The 17,808-nt window shown below is 46.3% G+C and overlaps 1 protein-coding gene across 41 annotated transcripts in view; it reads left to right on the top strand.

Moving 5' to 3' along the window:
* Positions 1–17,808, top strand: part of clasp1a (cytoplasmic linker associated protein 1a) — a 414,750-nt gene that overhangs the window by 145,669 nt on the left and 251,273 nt on the right. The gene's annotated exons all lie outside the window — the stretch shown is intronic.

The following is a 17,808-nucleotide window of genomic DNA, read 5'->3' as shown; positions in this document are numbered from 1 at the left end:
GACCTGGTTGAGGGAAGGGCAGGATTGGCAGCTAAACATTCCAGGATTTAGATGTTTCAGGCGGGATAGAGGGGGATGTAAAAGGGGTGGCGGAGTTGCGCTACTGGTTAGGGAGAATATCACAGCTGTACTACGGGAGGACACCTCAGAGGGCAGTGAGGCTATATGGGTAGAGATCAGGAATAAGAAGGGTGCAGTCACAATGTTGGGGGTTTACTACAGGCCTCCCAACAGCCAGCAGGAGATAGAGGAGCAGATAGGTAGGCAGATTTTGTAAAATAGTAAAAACAACAGGGTTGTGGTGATGGGAGACTTCAACTTCCCCAATATTGACTGGGACTCACTTAGTGCCAGGGGCTTAGACGGGGCAGAGTTTGTAAGGAGCATCCAGGAGGGCTTCTTAAAACAATATGTAGACAGTCCAGCTAGGGAAGGGGCGGTACTGGACCAGGTATTGGGGAATGAGCCCGGCCAGGTGGTAGAAGTTTCAGTAGGGGAGCATTTCGGGAACAGTGACCACAATTCAGTAAGTTTTAAAGTGCTGATGGACAAAGATAAGAGTGGCCCTAGGGTGAATGTGCTAAATTGGGGGAAGGCTAATTATAACAATATTAGGCGGGAACTGAAGAACCTAAATTGGGGGCGGATGTTTGGGGGCAAATCAACACCTGACATGTGGGAGGCTTTCAAGTGTCAATTGAAAGGAATTCAGGACCGGTATGTTCCTGTGAGGAAGAAGGATAAATACGGTAATTTTCGGGAACCTTGGATAACAAGAGATATTGTAGGCCTCGTCAAAAAGAAAAAAAAAGGAGGCATTTGTCAGGGCTAAAAGGCTGGGAACAGACGAAGCCTGTGTGGAATACAAGGAAAGTAGGAAGGAACTTAAGCAAGGAGTCAGGAGGGCTAGAAGGGGGTCACGAAAAGTCATTGGCAAATAGGGTTAAGGAAAATCCCACGGCTTTTTACACGTACATAAAAAGCAAGAGGGTAGCCAGGGAAAGGGTTGGCCCACTGAAGGATAGGCAAGGGAATCTATGTGTGGAGCCAGAGGAAATGGGCGAGGCACTAAATGAATACATTGCATCAGTATTCACCAAAGAGAAGGAATTGGTAGATGTTGAGTCTGGAGAAGGGTGTGTAGATAGCCTGGGTCACATTGAGATCCCAAAAGACGAGGTGTTGGGTGTCTTAAAAAATATTAAGGTAGATAAGTCCCCAGGGCCTGATGGGATCTACCCCAGAATACTGAAGGAGGCTGGAGAGGAAATTGCTGAGGCCTTGACAGAAATCTTTGGATCCTCACTGTCTTCAGGTGATGTCCCGGAGGACTGGAGAATAGCCAATGTTGTTCCTCTGTTTAAGAAGGGTAGCAACGATAATCCAGGGAACTACAGGCCGGTGAGCCTTACTTCAGTGGTAGGGAAATTACTGGAGAGAATTCTTCGAAACAGGGTCTACTCCCATTTGGAAGCAAATGGACGTATTAGTGAGAGGCAGCATGGTTTTGTGAAGGGGAGGTCGTGTCTCACTAACTTGATAGAGTTTTTCAAGGAGATGATTGATGCAGGTAGGGCAGTGGATGTTGACTTCATACAAAAGGTGAAGTCACACGGGATGAGGGGTGAGCTGGCAAGGTGGATACAGAACTGGCTAGGTCATAGAAGGCAGAGAGTAGCAATGGAAGGATGCTTTTCTAATTGGAGGGCTGTGACCAGTGGTGTTCCGCAAGGATCAGTGTTGGGACCGTTGCTGTTTGTAGTATATATAAATGATTTGGAGGAAAATGTAACTGGTTTGATTAGTAAGTTTGCAGACGACACAAAAGTTAGTGGAATTGCGGATAGCGATGAGGATACAGCAGGATTTAGATTGTTTGGAGACTTGGGCGGAGAGATGGCAGATTGAGATTAATCCGGACAAATGTGAGGTAATGCATTTTGGAAGGTCTAATGCAGGTAGGGAATATACAGTGAATGGTAGAACCCTCCAGAGTATTGAGAGTCCGAGAGATCTAGGTGTACAGGTCCACAGGTCACTGAAAGGAGCAACACAGGTGGAGAAGGTAGTCAAGAAGGCATACGGCATGCTTGCCTTCATTGGCCGGGACATTGAGCATAAGAATTGGCAAGTCATGTTGCAGCTGTATAGAACCTTTAGTTAGGCCACACTTGGAGTATAGTGTTCAATTCTGGTCGCCACACTACCAGAAGGATGTGGAGGCTTTAGAGAGGGTGCAGAAGAGATTTACCAAAATGTTGCCTGGTATGGAGGGCATTAGCTATGAGGAGCGGTTGAATAAACTTGGTTTGTTCTCACTGGAACGACGGAGGCTGAGGGGTGACCTGATAGAAGTCTACAAAATTATGAGGGGCATAGACAGAATGGATAGTCAGAGGCTTTTTCCCAGGGTAGAGGGGTCAATTACTAGGGGGCATAGGTTTAAGGTGAGAGGGGCAAGGTTTAGAGTAGATGTACGAGGCAAGTTTTTTACTCGGAGGGTAGTGGGTGTCTGGAACTCGCTGCCGGAGGAGGTGGTGGAAGCAGGGACGATTGTGACGTTTAAGGGCCATCTTGACAAATACATGAATAGGATGGGAATAGAGGGATACGGACCCAGGAAGTGTAGAAGATTGTAGTGTAGTCGGGCAGCATGGTCGGCACGGGCTTGGAGGGCCGAAGGACCTGTTCCTGTGCTGTACATTTCTTTGTTCTTTGTAATCTGCTGTTACGTCAGCAAAGTTAAATTCATTTATTGTCTTGCTAGTTAAGTGCAAGAATGGGACTTGACGAGACATTTTTACAATTTATTCTTGGAATGACATTAGTTGTCACAATAACAAGGTGCACCTTGGTAAATGTCCTAATGCAGGGTTTTTCATGTGCGGGTTGTGACCCGTGGGTTGGTTGCGGAGTGATCAGTCATGCTGTTCCCGCGGTGGTCCCAATTGCGGGAGAAGTGCAAAACAGCTGCTACTGGATTTTAAATTCGGAATGGCAGCCGCTGCCGCCTTTTGAATAAAAATAAATTAATGAAGCGGTGTGCAGTCTTTCGGCCAGAAGCGGCAGCAGTGAGCAGGTCATGTGTCCTGCACATATACTTGACATCAAGCGACCTGTACATGCTTTTTGCGCCAAATCATGGAAGAGACCTGCTTCCATTTCCTAGCTACTGACAAGAAGACTATGAAGAAGGATTGTTTCCGTAAAGTAAGAGACAGCCAGAGACTCAAATAGGCAGTGTACCAACTAGACAGGATCTCACAGCTAAAGAGTGTCAGCTCTATACAAAGCTCTAGGCCCTCTGGTTAACAGCCTACATGGAAGTAACATGCTCACAATTTTTGAGCATGTCATTCAGCAGAGCAATCGCCAAATCTACATTTGGCCTCCCAATAATGAGCAAACTAGCAAATGCAAAGTGAAAAGTGCTTGGTGGCATTGCTGTGAAGGTGGTGAAAATGACAGATAAATGTGGAGGCAGGTGGGGTGGATGGGGAGGGTGAGGTTGTTGGTGGAGTGGATGTGGAGGCTGGTGGAGTGGATGTGGAGTGGATGTGGAGGCTGGTGGAGTGGATGTGGAGGCTGGTGGAGTGGATGAGGAGGCTGGTGCAGTGGATGAGGAGGCTGGGGGAGTGGATGGGGAGGATAAGGAGGTTGGTGCAGTGGATGGGGAGGTTGGTGGAGTGGATGGGGAGGTTGGTGGAGTGGATGGGGAGGTTGGTAGAGTGGATGGGGAGATTGGTAGAGTGGATGGGGAGGTTGGTGGAGTGGATGGGGAGGTTGGTGGAGTGGATGGGGAGGCTGGTGGAGTGGATGGGGAGGCTGGTGGAGTGGATGGGGAGGCTGGTGGAGTGGATGGGGAGGCTGGTGGAGTGGATGGGGAGGCTGGTGGAGTGGATGGGGAGGCTGGTGGAGTGGATGGGGAGGCTGGTGGAGTGGATGGGGAGGCTGGTGGAGTGGATGGGGAGGCTGGTGGAGTGGATGGGGAGGCTGGTGGAGTGGATGGGGAGGCTGGTGGAGTGGATGGGGAGGCTGGTGGAGTGGATGGGGAGGCTGGTGGAGTGGATGGGGAGGCTGGTGGAGTGGATGGGGAGGCTGGTGGAGTGGATGGGGAGGCTGGTGGAGTGGATGGGGAGGCTGGTGGAGTGGATGGGGAGGCTGGTGGAGTGGATGGGGAGGCTGGTGGAGTGGATGGGGAGGCTGGTGGAGTGGATGGGGAGGCTGGTGGAGTGGATGGGGAGGTTGGTGGAGTGGATGGGGAGGTTGGTGGAGTGGATGGGGAGGTTGGTGGAGTGGATGGGGAGGTTGGTGGAGTGGATGGGGAGGTTGGTGGAGTGGATGGGGCGGTTGGTGGAGTGGATGGGGAGGCTGGTGCAGTGGATGAAGAGGCTGGTGGAGTGGATGAGGAGGCTGGTGGAGTGGATGAGGAGGCTGGTGCAGTGGATGAAGAGGCTGTTGCAGTGGATGAGGAGGCTGGTGCAGTGGATGAGGAGGCTGGTGCAGTGGATGAGGAGGCTGGGGGAGTGGATGAGGAGGCTGGGGGAGTGGATGAGGAGGCTGGGGGAGTGGATGGGGAGGATAAGGAGGTTGGTGGAGTGGATGGGGAGGTTGGTGGAGTGGATGGGGAGGTTGGTGGAGTGGATGGGGAGGTTGGTGGAGTGGATGGGGAGGTTGGTGGAGTGGATGGGGAGGTTGGTGGAGTGGATGGGGAGGCTGGTGGAGTGGATGGGGAGGCTGGTGGAGTGGATGGGGAGGCTGGTGGAGTGGATGGGGAGGCTGGTGGAGTGGATGGGGAGGCTGGTGGAGTGGATGGGGAGGCTGGTGGAGTGGATGGGGAGGCTGGTGGAGTGGATGGGGAGGATGAGGTTGTTGGTGGAGTGGATGTGGAGGCTGGTGGAGTGGATGTGGAGGCTGGTGGAGTGGATGTGGAGGCTGGTGGAGTGGATGAGGAGGCTGGTGGAGTGGATGAGGAGGCTGGTGGAGTGGATGAGGAGGCTGGTGGAGTGGATGAGGAGGCTGGTGGAGTGGATGAGGAGGCTGGTGGAGTGGATGAGGAGGCTGGTGGAGTGGATGAGGAGGCTGGTGCAGTGGATGAGGAGGCTGGTGCAGTGGATGAGGAGGCTGGTGCAGTGGATGAGGAGGCTGGGGGAGTGGATGGGGAGGATAAGGAGGTTGGTGGAGTGGATGGGGAGGTTGGTGGAGTGGATGGGGAGGTTGGTGGAGTGGATGGGGAGGTTGGTGGAGTGGATGGGGAGGTTGGTGGAGTGGATGGGGAGGTTGGTGGAGTGGATGGGGAGGTTGGTGGAGTGGATGGGGAGGCTGGTGGAGTGAATGGGGAGGATGAGGAGGATTCTGTCGTCCTTCTGGTATGAAGAAAAAAGTGAGGCCAGAAGTGCAGGTAATTGGATGGGCACAGTCGACGGCCCTGATGAGGACTATGTGGAAGCAAGAGGGAATAGAAATAAGAAATTGATTACATTTTTAGTTCTGTGTAAGACCTGGATGTGGTTCTGATACAGTCATCAATGGACTAAAAATGTCCATTGATGAATGTATCAGAACGGTGGGAACCAGAGTACGACTGAAACAAAGCATGTTCTATGCACCTCATAAAATGGCAGGCATAGACCCATATAAGTTTCCCTAAGAATACCTGTTGTTTGGAGGAAATGAGTGGAGGTGTGAAGATGTTCGAGGGACGAGCAGGTTCAGCCAGGCGGCGAAAGAAGGGAGGTAGATGAACTGGAGAAAGCTTTGTTCAAGCAAGGTATGCCCGTCTTGGTGGCTGATGGAGGTATTTAGAATTTACAGTGCAGAAGGAGACCATTCGGCCTATCAAGTCTACATTGGCCCCTGAAAGTGCACCCTACCTAAGCCCACACCTCCACCCTTGCCCCGTAACCCAGCAGCCCCACCTAACTTTTGTTCACTACAGGGCAATTTAGCATGACCAATTCACTAACCCGCACATCTTCGGACTGTGGGAGGAAACCGGAGCACCCGGAGGAAACCCACGCAGACACTGGGAGAACATGCAGACTCCGCACAGACCAAGCCGGGAATCGAACCTGGGCCCCTAGTGTTGTGAAGTAACAGTGCTAACCACTGTGCTATTGTGCCGCCCCAAGGAACTGGATGTGTACAAAGGAGATTGTTAGGAAGATGAAACGTATCTGGTGAGTGTAGATTGAAAGAGAATGGGAAGGAGAGAAAATATAGTCGTGTTTGAAGAAAAATGTTATGTGGGGCCCTCTTCCTTGGATTTTTCCTTGCCAACCATAGAATCCCTACAATGTAGATGGGGCCATTCAGCCCATCGAGTCTGCACCAATCCTCTGAAAGAGCACCCTACCTAGTAGGGCTCACTCACCTGAACCTGTCACTCACCAGAGGAAGGAGCTGCGCTCCGAAAGCTAGTGATTCGAAACAAACTTGTTGGACTTTAACCTGGTGTTGTAAGACTTCTATATGTGTGTTGGTAGCAAGAAATGCCATCAATTGCTGCATACTGAACTGGAAACCACTTATGTTTTCTTTCAACTTTCCACTGTCACCTTTTCCTTCTACAATCCTTGGCATTCTTCACTATCCCTACCTCCTTCCCTCATTTTTGTTTCCTCAAAACCCCTTGTTCCACTATCTGACTTGCTCTCCCAAGGTATTCTGGCCAGACCGAAAGATCAAAATATCCACCACCACAAATAGCCTTGAAACGAAACATCCCGAGGCCTTGTTCATTGTAACTGGCGACGTCAATCAGGCCAAGCTCAAGAGCGTACTACCAAGTTATCACCAACACGTCACCTGTTCCACCAGAGGCCCAAACATCCTGGACCACTGCTATACAAATATCAAACGTGCCTACCGCTCTCGCCCACCCACACTTTGGCAAATCGAACCACAAGGCTGTGCTCCTGCTTATAAGCAAAGACTGAAGTGGGAGAATCCGTCAAAGAAAGTTGTGCATTGTTGGTCAGCACGGTAGCATTGTGGATAGCACAATTGCTTCACAGCTCCCGGGTCCCAGGTTTGATTCCGGCTTGGGTCACTGTCTGTGCGGAGTCTGCACATCCTCCCCGTGTGTGCGTGGGTTTCCTCCGGGTGCTCCGGTTTCCTCCCACAGTCCAAAGATGTGCAGGTTAGGTGGATTGGCTATCATAAATTGCCCTTAGTGTCCAAAATTGCCCTTTGTGTTGGGTGGGGTTAGTGGGTTATGGGGATAGGGTGGAGGTGTTGACCTTGGGTAGGATGCTCTTTCCAAGAGCCGGTGCAGACTCGATGGGCCGAATGGCCTCCTTCTGCACTGTAAATTCTATGATAATCTATGGTCTGAGGAATCGGATGATAGGGGCTGGTTTAGCACACTGGGCTAAATAGCTGGCTTTTAAAGCAGACCCAGGCAGGCCAGCAGCACGGTTCAATTCCCGTTCCAGCCCCCCCGAACAGGCGCCGGAATGTGGCGACTAGGGGCTTTTCACAGTAACTTCATTGAAGCCGACTTGTGACAAGCGATTTTCATTTCATTTCGTTTCATCTCCTACGGGACTACTTGGAGTCAGTGGACTGGTCAGTATTTAAAAGCTCTGCGACCAGCTTGAATGAGTATGCCACTACAGTAACTGACTTCATTAGTACGTGTGTAGAAGACTGTGCCAAAGAAACAAATCCGCGTGTTTCCCAACCGGAAACCCTGGATGAACTGGGGTATCCACTGCTTGCTGAAGTCTAGGTCTGAGGCGTTCAAGTCAGGCGACCCTGACCTACACAAGAAAGCCAGATATGATCTAAAGAAACCCATCAAAGATGCCAAAAGACCTACTGGACCAAGCTCAAGACCCAGGCTAGCCACACGGACCCCCGCCGTCTATGGCAAGGTCTGCAAGACATAACGGGCTACAAGATGAAGGCATGTAAAATCAACGGCTCCAATGCACCCATGATGAGCTCAATGCAGTCTATGCACGCTTTGAGCAAGAGGTCAGCGAGCGCGATCCCTCCACCCCAGAAGCCTCAGATGAACTTCTATCTGACATCACCATTGCAGACGTCAGAGCAGCCTTCTCGAAGGTCAACCCATGGAAAGCCACTGGCCCGGATGGGGTACCCAGACGAGCACTCAGGTCTTGCGCGGATCAGCTGGCCGGGGTATTCGCAGACATCTTCAACATCTCTTTACAACAATCTGAGGTCCCTATCTGCTTCAAGAAGACGACCATCATCCCTGTACCAAAAAAAAAAGCCAAGCAGCGTGCCTTAATGACTATCGTCCAGTGGCTCTGACATCCATCATCATGAAGTGCTTCGAAAGGTTAGTCATGGCACGAATCAGCTCCAGCCTCCTGGATTGCCTTGATCCACTACAGTTCGCCTACCGCTGCAACAGGTCTACAACAGATGCCATCTCCATGGCCCTGCACTCTACCCTGGAACACCTAGATAACAAAGACACCTATGTCAGACTCCTATTTATTGACTACAGCTCAGCCTTCAACACCATCATTCCTACAAAACTCATCTCCAAACTCTGTGGCCTTGGCCTCGGCTCCTCCCTTTGCGTCTGGATCCTGAACTTTCTAACCCACAGGCCACAATCAGTAAGGATAGGCAACGACACCTCCTCCACGATCATCCTCAACACCGGTGCCCCACAAGGCTGTGTCCTCGGCTCCCTACTATACTCCTTATACTCCTATGACTGTGTAGCCAAATTCCCCTCCAACTCGATTTTCAAATTTGCTGATGGCACCACCGTAGTGGGTCGGATTTCAAACACTGACGAGACAGAGTTCAGGAATGAGATCGAGAACCTGGTGAACTGGTGCGACGACAATAATCTCTCCCTCAATGTCAACAAAATGAAGTGGAGATGCCGGCGTTGGACTGGGGTGAGCACAGTACGAAGTCTTACAACACCAGGTTAAAGTCCAACAGGTTTGTTTCGATGTCACTAGCTTTCGGAGCGCTGCTCCTTCCTCAGGTGAATGAAGAGGTCTGTTCCAGAAACACATATATAGACAAATTCAAAGATGCCAAACAATGCTAGGAATGCGAGCATTAGCAGGTGATTAAATCTTTACAGATCCAGAGATGGGGTAACCCCAGGTTAAAGAGGTGTGAATTGTGTCAAGCCAGGACAGTTGGTAGGATTTCGCAGGCCAGATGGTGGGGGATGAATGTAATGTGACATGAATCCCAGGTCCCGGTTGAGGCCGCACTCATGTGTGCGGAACTTGGCTATAAGTTTCTGCTCGGCGATTCTGCGTTGTCGCGGGTCCTGAAGGCCGCCTTGGAGAACGGAGATTGTCATCAACTTCAGGAAGCATAGTGGAGAACATGCCCCTGTCTACATCAATGGGAACATAAGAACATAACATAAGAACATAACATAAGAACTAGGAGCAGGAGTAGGCCATCTGGCCCCTCGAGCCTGCTCCGTCATTCAATGAGATCATGGCTGATCTTTTGTGGACTCAGCTCCACTTTCCGGCCCGAACACCATAACCCTTAATCCCTTTATTCTTCAAAAAACTATCTGTCTTTATCTTAAAAACATTTAATGAAGGAGCCTCTACTGCTTCACTGGGCAAGGAATTCCATAGATTCACAACCCTTTGGGTGAAGAAGTTCCTCCTAAACTCAGTCCTAAATCTACTTCCCCTTATTTTGAGGCTATGCCCCCTAGTTCTGCTTTCACCCGCCAGTGGAAACAACCTGCCCGCATCTATCCTATCGATTCCCTTCATAAATTTATATGTTTCTATAAGATCCCCCTCAACAAAGTAGACAGGGTCGAGAGCTTCAAGTTTTTAGATGTACAGATCACCAAGAACCTGTCCTGGTCTCCCCATGCCGACACGATAGTTAAGAAAGCCCACCAACGACTCTCCTTTCTCAGAAGACTAAGACTACGGATATTTGGCATGTCAGCTATGACTCTCTCCAACTTCTACAGATGCACCATAGAAAGCATTCTTTCTGCTCTGCCCAAGACCGCAGAAAACTACAAAAGGTCGTGAATGTATCCCAATCCATCATGCAAACCAGCCTCCCACCCATTGACACTCTCAATAATTCCCGTTTCTTCGGAAAGGCAGCCAGCATAATTCAGGACCCCATGCACCCCGGACATGCTCTCTTCCACCTTCTTCCATCAGGAAAAAGATGCCAAAGTTTGAGGTCACGTACCAACCGACTCGAGAACAGCTTCTTCCCTGCTGCCATTAGACTTTTGAAGACCTACCTCTATTAAGTTGATCTTTTCTCTCCACCTTGGCTATGACTGTAACATTATATTCTGCAGTCTCTCCTTCCTTCCCTATGTACGGTATGCATTGTTTGTACAGCATTCAAGAAACAATACTTTTCACTGTATACTAATACATGTGACAATAAATCAAATCAAAATCAAAAAATCCCCTCAGCCTCAGTCTATTTCTCTCCTTTCTCCCCCACCCATCCTCCTTGCTCTTCCAACTTTGTTTATTACCTCAGACTGTTTGCTTTCATAATTCAGTTTGTTGCCTCTTTAACAAATACACATTAAATTTTCTCGTGTGCACTCCCTCTCCCACGCACTCTCACTTGTGGGCTCTTCCTTTATGCGCACTTGATACACAGCCTCCTTAAAATTTCAGTCTGTTAAATCAAACGTAAATCCGTTGAAATTTTAACTATTTCTCAAATAATTGTGCTGCACAACTGGGCAGTTATTTGTTCAATACTCCTGATTGCATCCAGAGTAATGAATGCACTTTACATCTCAGATGTCCTGACCCAAATATACCTACAATATAGCAGATCCAACCAACTATATTAAATTCAAATGGCTTTTTGTAGATCAGCTGAGTCGATCCAAATGAAAACATCATAAAAGGCATTAAAACACACCAAATAATGATTATTTCTTTTAAGTCTACTTTTATTTAGCCCCCTTTTGGCTATTAAAGGTGTTTCAACTCCAGAGGGGAAAAAATGATGCAAGGAAATTTTTAATTGATATGCATTGGTAAATGTCACCCAGTTAGTAAATTGTGCAATTACAAAGTGATGTCTTTTTAAAATTAATTTTTTTTCTAATTAAGGGACAATTTAGCATGGCCAATCCACCTACCCTGCATGTCTTTGGGTTGTGGGGGTGAGACCAACACAGACATGGGGAGAATGTGCAAACTCCGCACAGACAGTGACCCAGGGCCGGGATTGAACCCGGGCCCTCAGCGCCGTGAGGCAGCAGTGCTACAAGATGATGTCTTTATGTAAATAAAGCCCATTATAAATCTCTGCATAGAAATGTTAAATGTGGACCTAGGAATTCATAATGCACAGTGGTTAGCACTGTTGCTTCATAGCGCCAGGCATCCAGGTTCGGTTCCCGTCTTGGGCCACTGTCTGTGCGGAATCTGCATGTTCTCCCCGTGTCTGTGTGGGTTTCCTCCCGGTGCTCTGGCATCCTCCCACAAGTCCCGAAAGACATGCTTGTTAGGTGATTTAGACATTCTGAATTTTCCCTCAGTGTACCCAAACAAGCGCCGGAGTGTGGCGACTAGGGGATTTACACAGTAACTTCACTGCGGTGTAGTGTAAGCCTACTTGTGACACTAATAAAGATGATTATTATTAATGTAAAACGGCAAACACTGGTTCCCTCACTGAGGATTGTGGATTGACATTTTGTTTTACAGGATATAGAATATATGTAGCTTCCGCAAGGCGTGATACAGTTATCCAAGAATTTTATATGTTAGAAATAAAATTTGGATGGTAGCTGTATGGCCACTACATTATTCTAACGTTGAATATACAACTTGAGAGGATCAATGTTAGCCCTACAAAAATGTGAAAAATGCTAAAATGCATCCAAGAGCAAATAAATTCAACTTGGTGCTGTTTACCTTTTCCAATCCTTTCCAGATGTGATGCCTTGCGTTGGAAAGGTTTTTTGTGGGGTGGCACGGTAGCGCAGTGGTTAGCACTGCTGCCTCACGGCGCCGAGGTGCCAGGTTCCATCCAGGCCCTGGGTCACTGTCCATGTGGAGTTTGCACATTCTCCCCGTGTCTGCGTGGGTCTCGCCCCCACAACCCAAAGATGTGCAAGGTAGGTGGATTGGCCACGCTAAATTGCCCCTTAATTGTTTAAAAAAAAAAAAAGAATTGGATATTCTTTTTGTTTTAAAAAAAGGAACGGTTTTCTGTGGCTATTGGGAAACATAATTTTGAAGACCAATTCACGTTTAGAAATGTTCTAATTGTTTGGTTACTGTCATACTTGGGGTTAAATTTTCATTTTTCTTGAAGATGCTGCAGCCCATCTATCTAACATCATAATGTCAGGCTTTGAAATTAGTAACTCTTAATTTAAAATTTGAGGTTGCTGAATGAATATAGAATAACATTTTTGAGCCATTGCTTTCTGTTAATTGCAGGCAATCTCGGCGCCCCTAAAAGAGAGATTATTTTTCCAACGTATAAGTGTTTGTAATTAAGATCAGTCAAACATTTCCTTGCTGGTGATGTACAATTATGTGAAGTCTTTTGTGCTTGTGTGCAGTCACTTGTGGCAACATGCTATGCAGCAAGCATACCTGCCAATCAAAGTAAATTAATCTAGGGAATTGAATTTAGATGCACACAAAGGTGAGAGAGTGGAGACAACTTTTGAGTTGGTATGAAAAATTGTGAGATTTGATTATCATTGCTATTCAACTTCAATGATGCAGGCAAACATCGCTTTTTAATGTGATTGAGCTTAACTGTAAGTACAAGATCTTTTACAGCATATATTTTCTGGGACGGTCAAGTTTTGGTACTATTTGAAATCCTCAAATAGAGATTGAAGGAAAGCTTGGGAGCTAGGTTATTGTGCAGGAAGGAACTTTCACTGGGAAATGTTATCCCTTCCTCTGAAGGCAGAGAAAGGAAGCTGGAGGCTTTGACTTTGCAGTTGATTGGCAGATGGCATCTCAGTGCGGAAGGGTTGGTTGAATTTTACCCTGTTGAGACTGAATCCTCTGATTCAAGGACTAACACCGAGCAGTTGTGTGTGTGTAGATTACTGTTGAATATGACGACTGGAGAAGGTAAGACTAAAATTCATAACTTTAAAGTCAAATGCACAATTTACCAGCAGTAATTGATGTGGTGAAGTTCAGTATTCGGAAGAATCGAAAGACATGCCAGTTACAGTATAGCATCGAGAAACTTGTAAGTAAACAAATGTAAGCATTCGTTGAATTCGTGCTATGGATGTTCTGCATTTACAGTTAGCAGGAGAAAAGATTTATCCATGAGTTACTATTTCTGCATTGGAGACTGTTGGGAGATGGATTTTAAAATCCTATTTTTCATAACAGATCTGACCCAGTTAACAAATCTTTCAAAAAGCAAATGCCGTTTGCACATTCTCCCCTTGTTTGCGTGGGTTTCGCCCCCACAACCCAAAGGCAGGCTAGGTGGATTGGCCATGTTAAATTGCCCCTTAATTGGAAAAAATGAATTGAGTACTCTAAATTTATTTAAAAAAAGCAAATGCCAGGATTTGAGTTGGACATTTCCTCTTGCATATTGATTGTGATAAATATTGACTTGTAATAAATTTGGTCTGCAGGTATTTTTTAGAGTAGTATTCTTGCATGCATTGGTGTGTAACACTGTTGTTGATCCCTTTTGACTTCAGAAGATTTCCATCACAATGACCAGTGAACTTTACTAAATTCCATGTATTGTCTGTCTGCAGGAAAAAGGAAATATTTCCAGATTGTAAATTTACTTGTTTTTTTTAGTGAGACTTTATAGGATAAACTCTATTGGATGATGATCCACTTCCTTAACTATTGATCCTCAACAATCTGAATAAACTCCATTCTCGGTTCCTTGTAGAGTGCAGGGCATATTTTAGTCATGTGTGGAATCTTTCATCTTGTGCGTTTAATGGAATTTGCTTTGTTTACTTATTAGGATATCTTCTATACTATCTTATTGCCTGTTACTATCTTATTTCCCTTTACCTGCCAGATTACCTTCAAAATTGCTGTAGTTGAGATTGGGTGTAAAGTGGGAGTAGTATTACAAACTTGTTCCGCAGTGAAGTTTTCAAATAGCCACTTTGTACTGGTTCTGTAATGGCTGTGCTCCCAGCATGTTGCCAGTATGTAATTTATTAGTTCAATTTGTGATTAATATGAAATGATATATTGTAAAAAAAAAGGTTTAGGATCCATGTTTATAAAAGATACGTTTTTTTGCTATTTTTGTTTCTCTTCGAATACAAGTGTTGCATGTTGGTTTTAGTAAATAAAACATGTTACTGCGTACCAGCTGCAAAACAAAAATCTCCATATCATTGGTTTCACTTATGTTGGGAAGAAGAGCTTATTGAAAAGTTAGAATTGGGTTAAAATTGAGACCGTTTGCTGCTTGCCTGCCTATCACTTACAATTGTGACCTCACCATCTGGGAGAGTTGGGGTCAGCAACCTTAATGTACTTATTGAACTGACATTTAATATAGCAGCAGCAAGCAGAGATTTGACTTTCTGCTGCCTGCGAAATTACCATCTGCTTTATTTATTGATGTGTGAGAGCAGTACTGTTTGCCTGACTATAACGTCCTTCACACCTCTAATATATATGGCTTCTGTACCTACTCTTATCTCTGGTGTATCCTTGGCCATCTCCTATTTCCTGTCTACATGGTGCTCCGTAACCACGCCATCTGAAAGCACTGCATTACTTTTCATGTGTAAGCTGATGTCACCCAGCTCTATCTCATCGACACCTCGCTTGACTCCTCCACTGCTGCTAAATTATTTAATTACTTATCTGAAGTCCAGTACTGGATTAACAAAATTAATTATTGGGAACACTGAAGCCATTATTTTCAGACTACTCTCTAAATTACATTTTCTAGCTACCAACTCCAACCCTCTTGCAGAATCCCTACAGCAGAAGGAGGCCATTTGGCTTATAGAATCTTCACCGGCTCTTTGAAAGAGAATTCTACATAGCCTCACTCCCTTGCCATATCCCCATAACCTTGCACATTCTTTTCAGATAGCAATCCCATTCCCTTTGATTACATTGATGTAACCTGCCTCCACTGTCCTCTTGAAGTTTGTTCCAAACTCCGACCACCCACTGGGTGAAAATGTTTTTCCTTACATCACTTGGTACTTTTTTGCCAAATAATTATCTGTGCCCTCTAGTTCTTGATGCTTCCTTGATAATAATAATCTTTATTGCCACAAGCAGGCTTACATTAACACTGCAACAAAGTTACTGTAAAAAGGCCCTAGTTGCCACATTTCAGCTGTGAGTCTGATTCATATTCTGTGTGACTGATTATAAAGATTGTAATACCCAAATAAAACAGAGTTACAGTAGAGTGTGTGTTCATGTGGAAGTCTTTCAAGCGACAGTTGATTCGGATTCAGGAAAGTCACGTTCCTGAGAGGGAACAAAGTATGGGAAGTTTAGGTGAGTGATGAAGGAGCTGTGCTCCGAAAGCTAGTGATTCCAAACAAACCTGTTGGACTTTAACCTGGTGTAAGACGTCTTACTGTGCTCACCCCAGTCTAACACCAGCATCTCCACATCATACTTAAAATAGATAAGGTACCAGGACCAGATGAGGTGCATCCGAGAGTACGGAGGAAAGTAAGAGCGCAAATTGTAGATTATCTAGTGATAATCTCCCAGTCTTCCTTAGACACAACCGTGATGCCAGAGGTCTGGAGAAATACGAATGTTACATCTTTGTTCAATAAGAGATGCAAAGCTAAAGCTGGCAATTACAGACCAGTCAGTTTGTCTTCAATGATCGGGAAACCTCTGGAACTAGGGTCAAAATCAATAGTCACTTAGACAAGCGCAGGATAATTAAGGAAAGCCAGCATGGACTAATTACGGTAAAAATCACATTTAACTCTCTTGTATTTTTTGAGGGGATAACGAGGAAGATTGACAAGAGCAACATTGTTGATGTGGTGCATATGGATTTTCATAAGACATTTGATACTGTGCCACATGTGAGCAAAATTCTAGCTAATGGAATAAAAAAGAACTTAAGCACTTGGATAAGAAATTGGGCGAGTGACAAGAATCCGAGTGCTCTGTTTGCTAAATGCCGAGTACAAAATGATTGCTTTTCAGATTGGAGGAAGGGTTGTAGTGGAGATCCCCAGGGGTCAGTGTAGGGACCCTTGCTCTCCGCAATACAGAACAAACCTTGGCAATAGATCCGCAGAGACACTGTGCACAACGAGCAGTTTTGCAGCGCACTCCAGTCCTCACTTGTTCTCAGTTTTGCACTAATAGATCAAACTTTCTTCGCCCTCTTAAGCAATCATTGCTTTGCAAGGCAGCCCGAGAACTCTCTCTCTCTGGTGAAAACGTTGACCAGCTTATAAGATTTCTACCAGTCAATCAAAAAAAAAACCCAGAATACCTGAAATCTTGCTTTCTTTTTTAAAATGACAGCTGTAGCGAGGGATTTCAACAAATCTGAGCTTACCTAGAAACAATTTAAAAAGAAAAAATTACCGCCAAACAATCCATGAACAGCTCTACCTACTGTTCCAGTTTGCCGGCCCTTCATCCTCTTTGTCTCTCCCGCTCTCTATAGCGTCCTCTTGTTTAAGCAAAAACAGGTAATCAAGTTGGAACAGAGAGGTAGGGCTTTGTGTTTCTCCAGGGAAAGGCGACAAGCAAGTTAGTTTCAGGAGGGAACACTTTGAGCCAATTGGCAGCAAATTGAAACTGGTAGACAGACTGGAGCTCAGGCCAGACATCCTGTGTCTATAAGAATAATCTTTATTCGTGTTACAAGTAGGCTTACATTAACACTGCAATGAAGTTATCGTGAAAATCCCCTACTCGCCACACTCCGGCGCCTGTTCAGGTACGCTGAGGGAGAATTCGGAATGTCCAACTCCCCTCACAAACACGTCTTTTGGGACTTGTGGGAGGAAACCGGAGCACCCGGAAGAAACCCACACAGACAGCGAGAATGTGCAGTCTCTGCACAGACAGTGACCCAAGCAGGGAATCGAACCTGGGTCTCTGGCGCTGTGAAGCAACAGTGCTAACCACTGTGCTACCGTGCCGCCCAAAGTTTCTGTTCCAGTGGAAGTAACTGTTCTTCCATATCCACAACATCAAATTCTGACGAGGCCTGTTTGAGATTTCATACTTTACTACAATAGAATGCATGGGCGAGATACAGAGAATGGACACTTCTACGTTGTCACCATCAAACATTCCCAGCAGTTACCGTAACTGTCAGGAGAGTATTGACATCATTTGGGGTGGTGTTTGATATAATTTGGGGTGGGCTACCGACAGCGGGGCATGACTTAGGGATCCCTGCAAAGAGGGAGAGGGCAGGGCCCCAAAAGTATAAGTCTGCCTCTGCATGCAAAGTTGATCTCTATTTTCTTGAGTCACATATTCATAGAATGGTCTTTGTCTTTCGTGCTAACGCGGTCAATACTGTAATTGAGAAATCACAAAGTTCCATCTCGTAATAATACATATCTATGCTGACTTAAATGGTCCTGCAGGCAGCCAATATAGTTTCCAGCCAGGGCCCTATTTGGTAATTCCTGTTTCCAGCCGATGTTGTCTCCCCTCTGTCAGGACCACACACCTTAGCAATCCCTTCTGAAAATCTAAATAAAGTACATCCACTGGTTCCCCTTTAATTACAGCACAAGCTACTACTTCAATAAGTTGCTTAAAAATGATGTGGAGATGCCAGCGTTGGACTTGGGTGGGCACAGTAAGAAGCCTGACAACACCAGGTTAAAGTCCA

This window comes from Scyliorhinus torazame, chromosome 2 (assembly GCF_047496885.1).
Source record: "Scyliorhinus torazame isolate Kashiwa2021f chromosome 2, sScyTor2.1, whole genome shotgun sequence".
Taxonomy (NCBI): domain Eukaryota; kingdom Metazoa; phylum Chordata; class Chondrichthyes; order Carcharhiniformes; family Scyliorhinidae; genus Scyliorhinus; species Scyliorhinus torazame.
The sequence above is the reverse complement of the archived record's forward strand: the minus strand, read 5'-3'. Positions and strand labels throughout refer to the sequence as shown.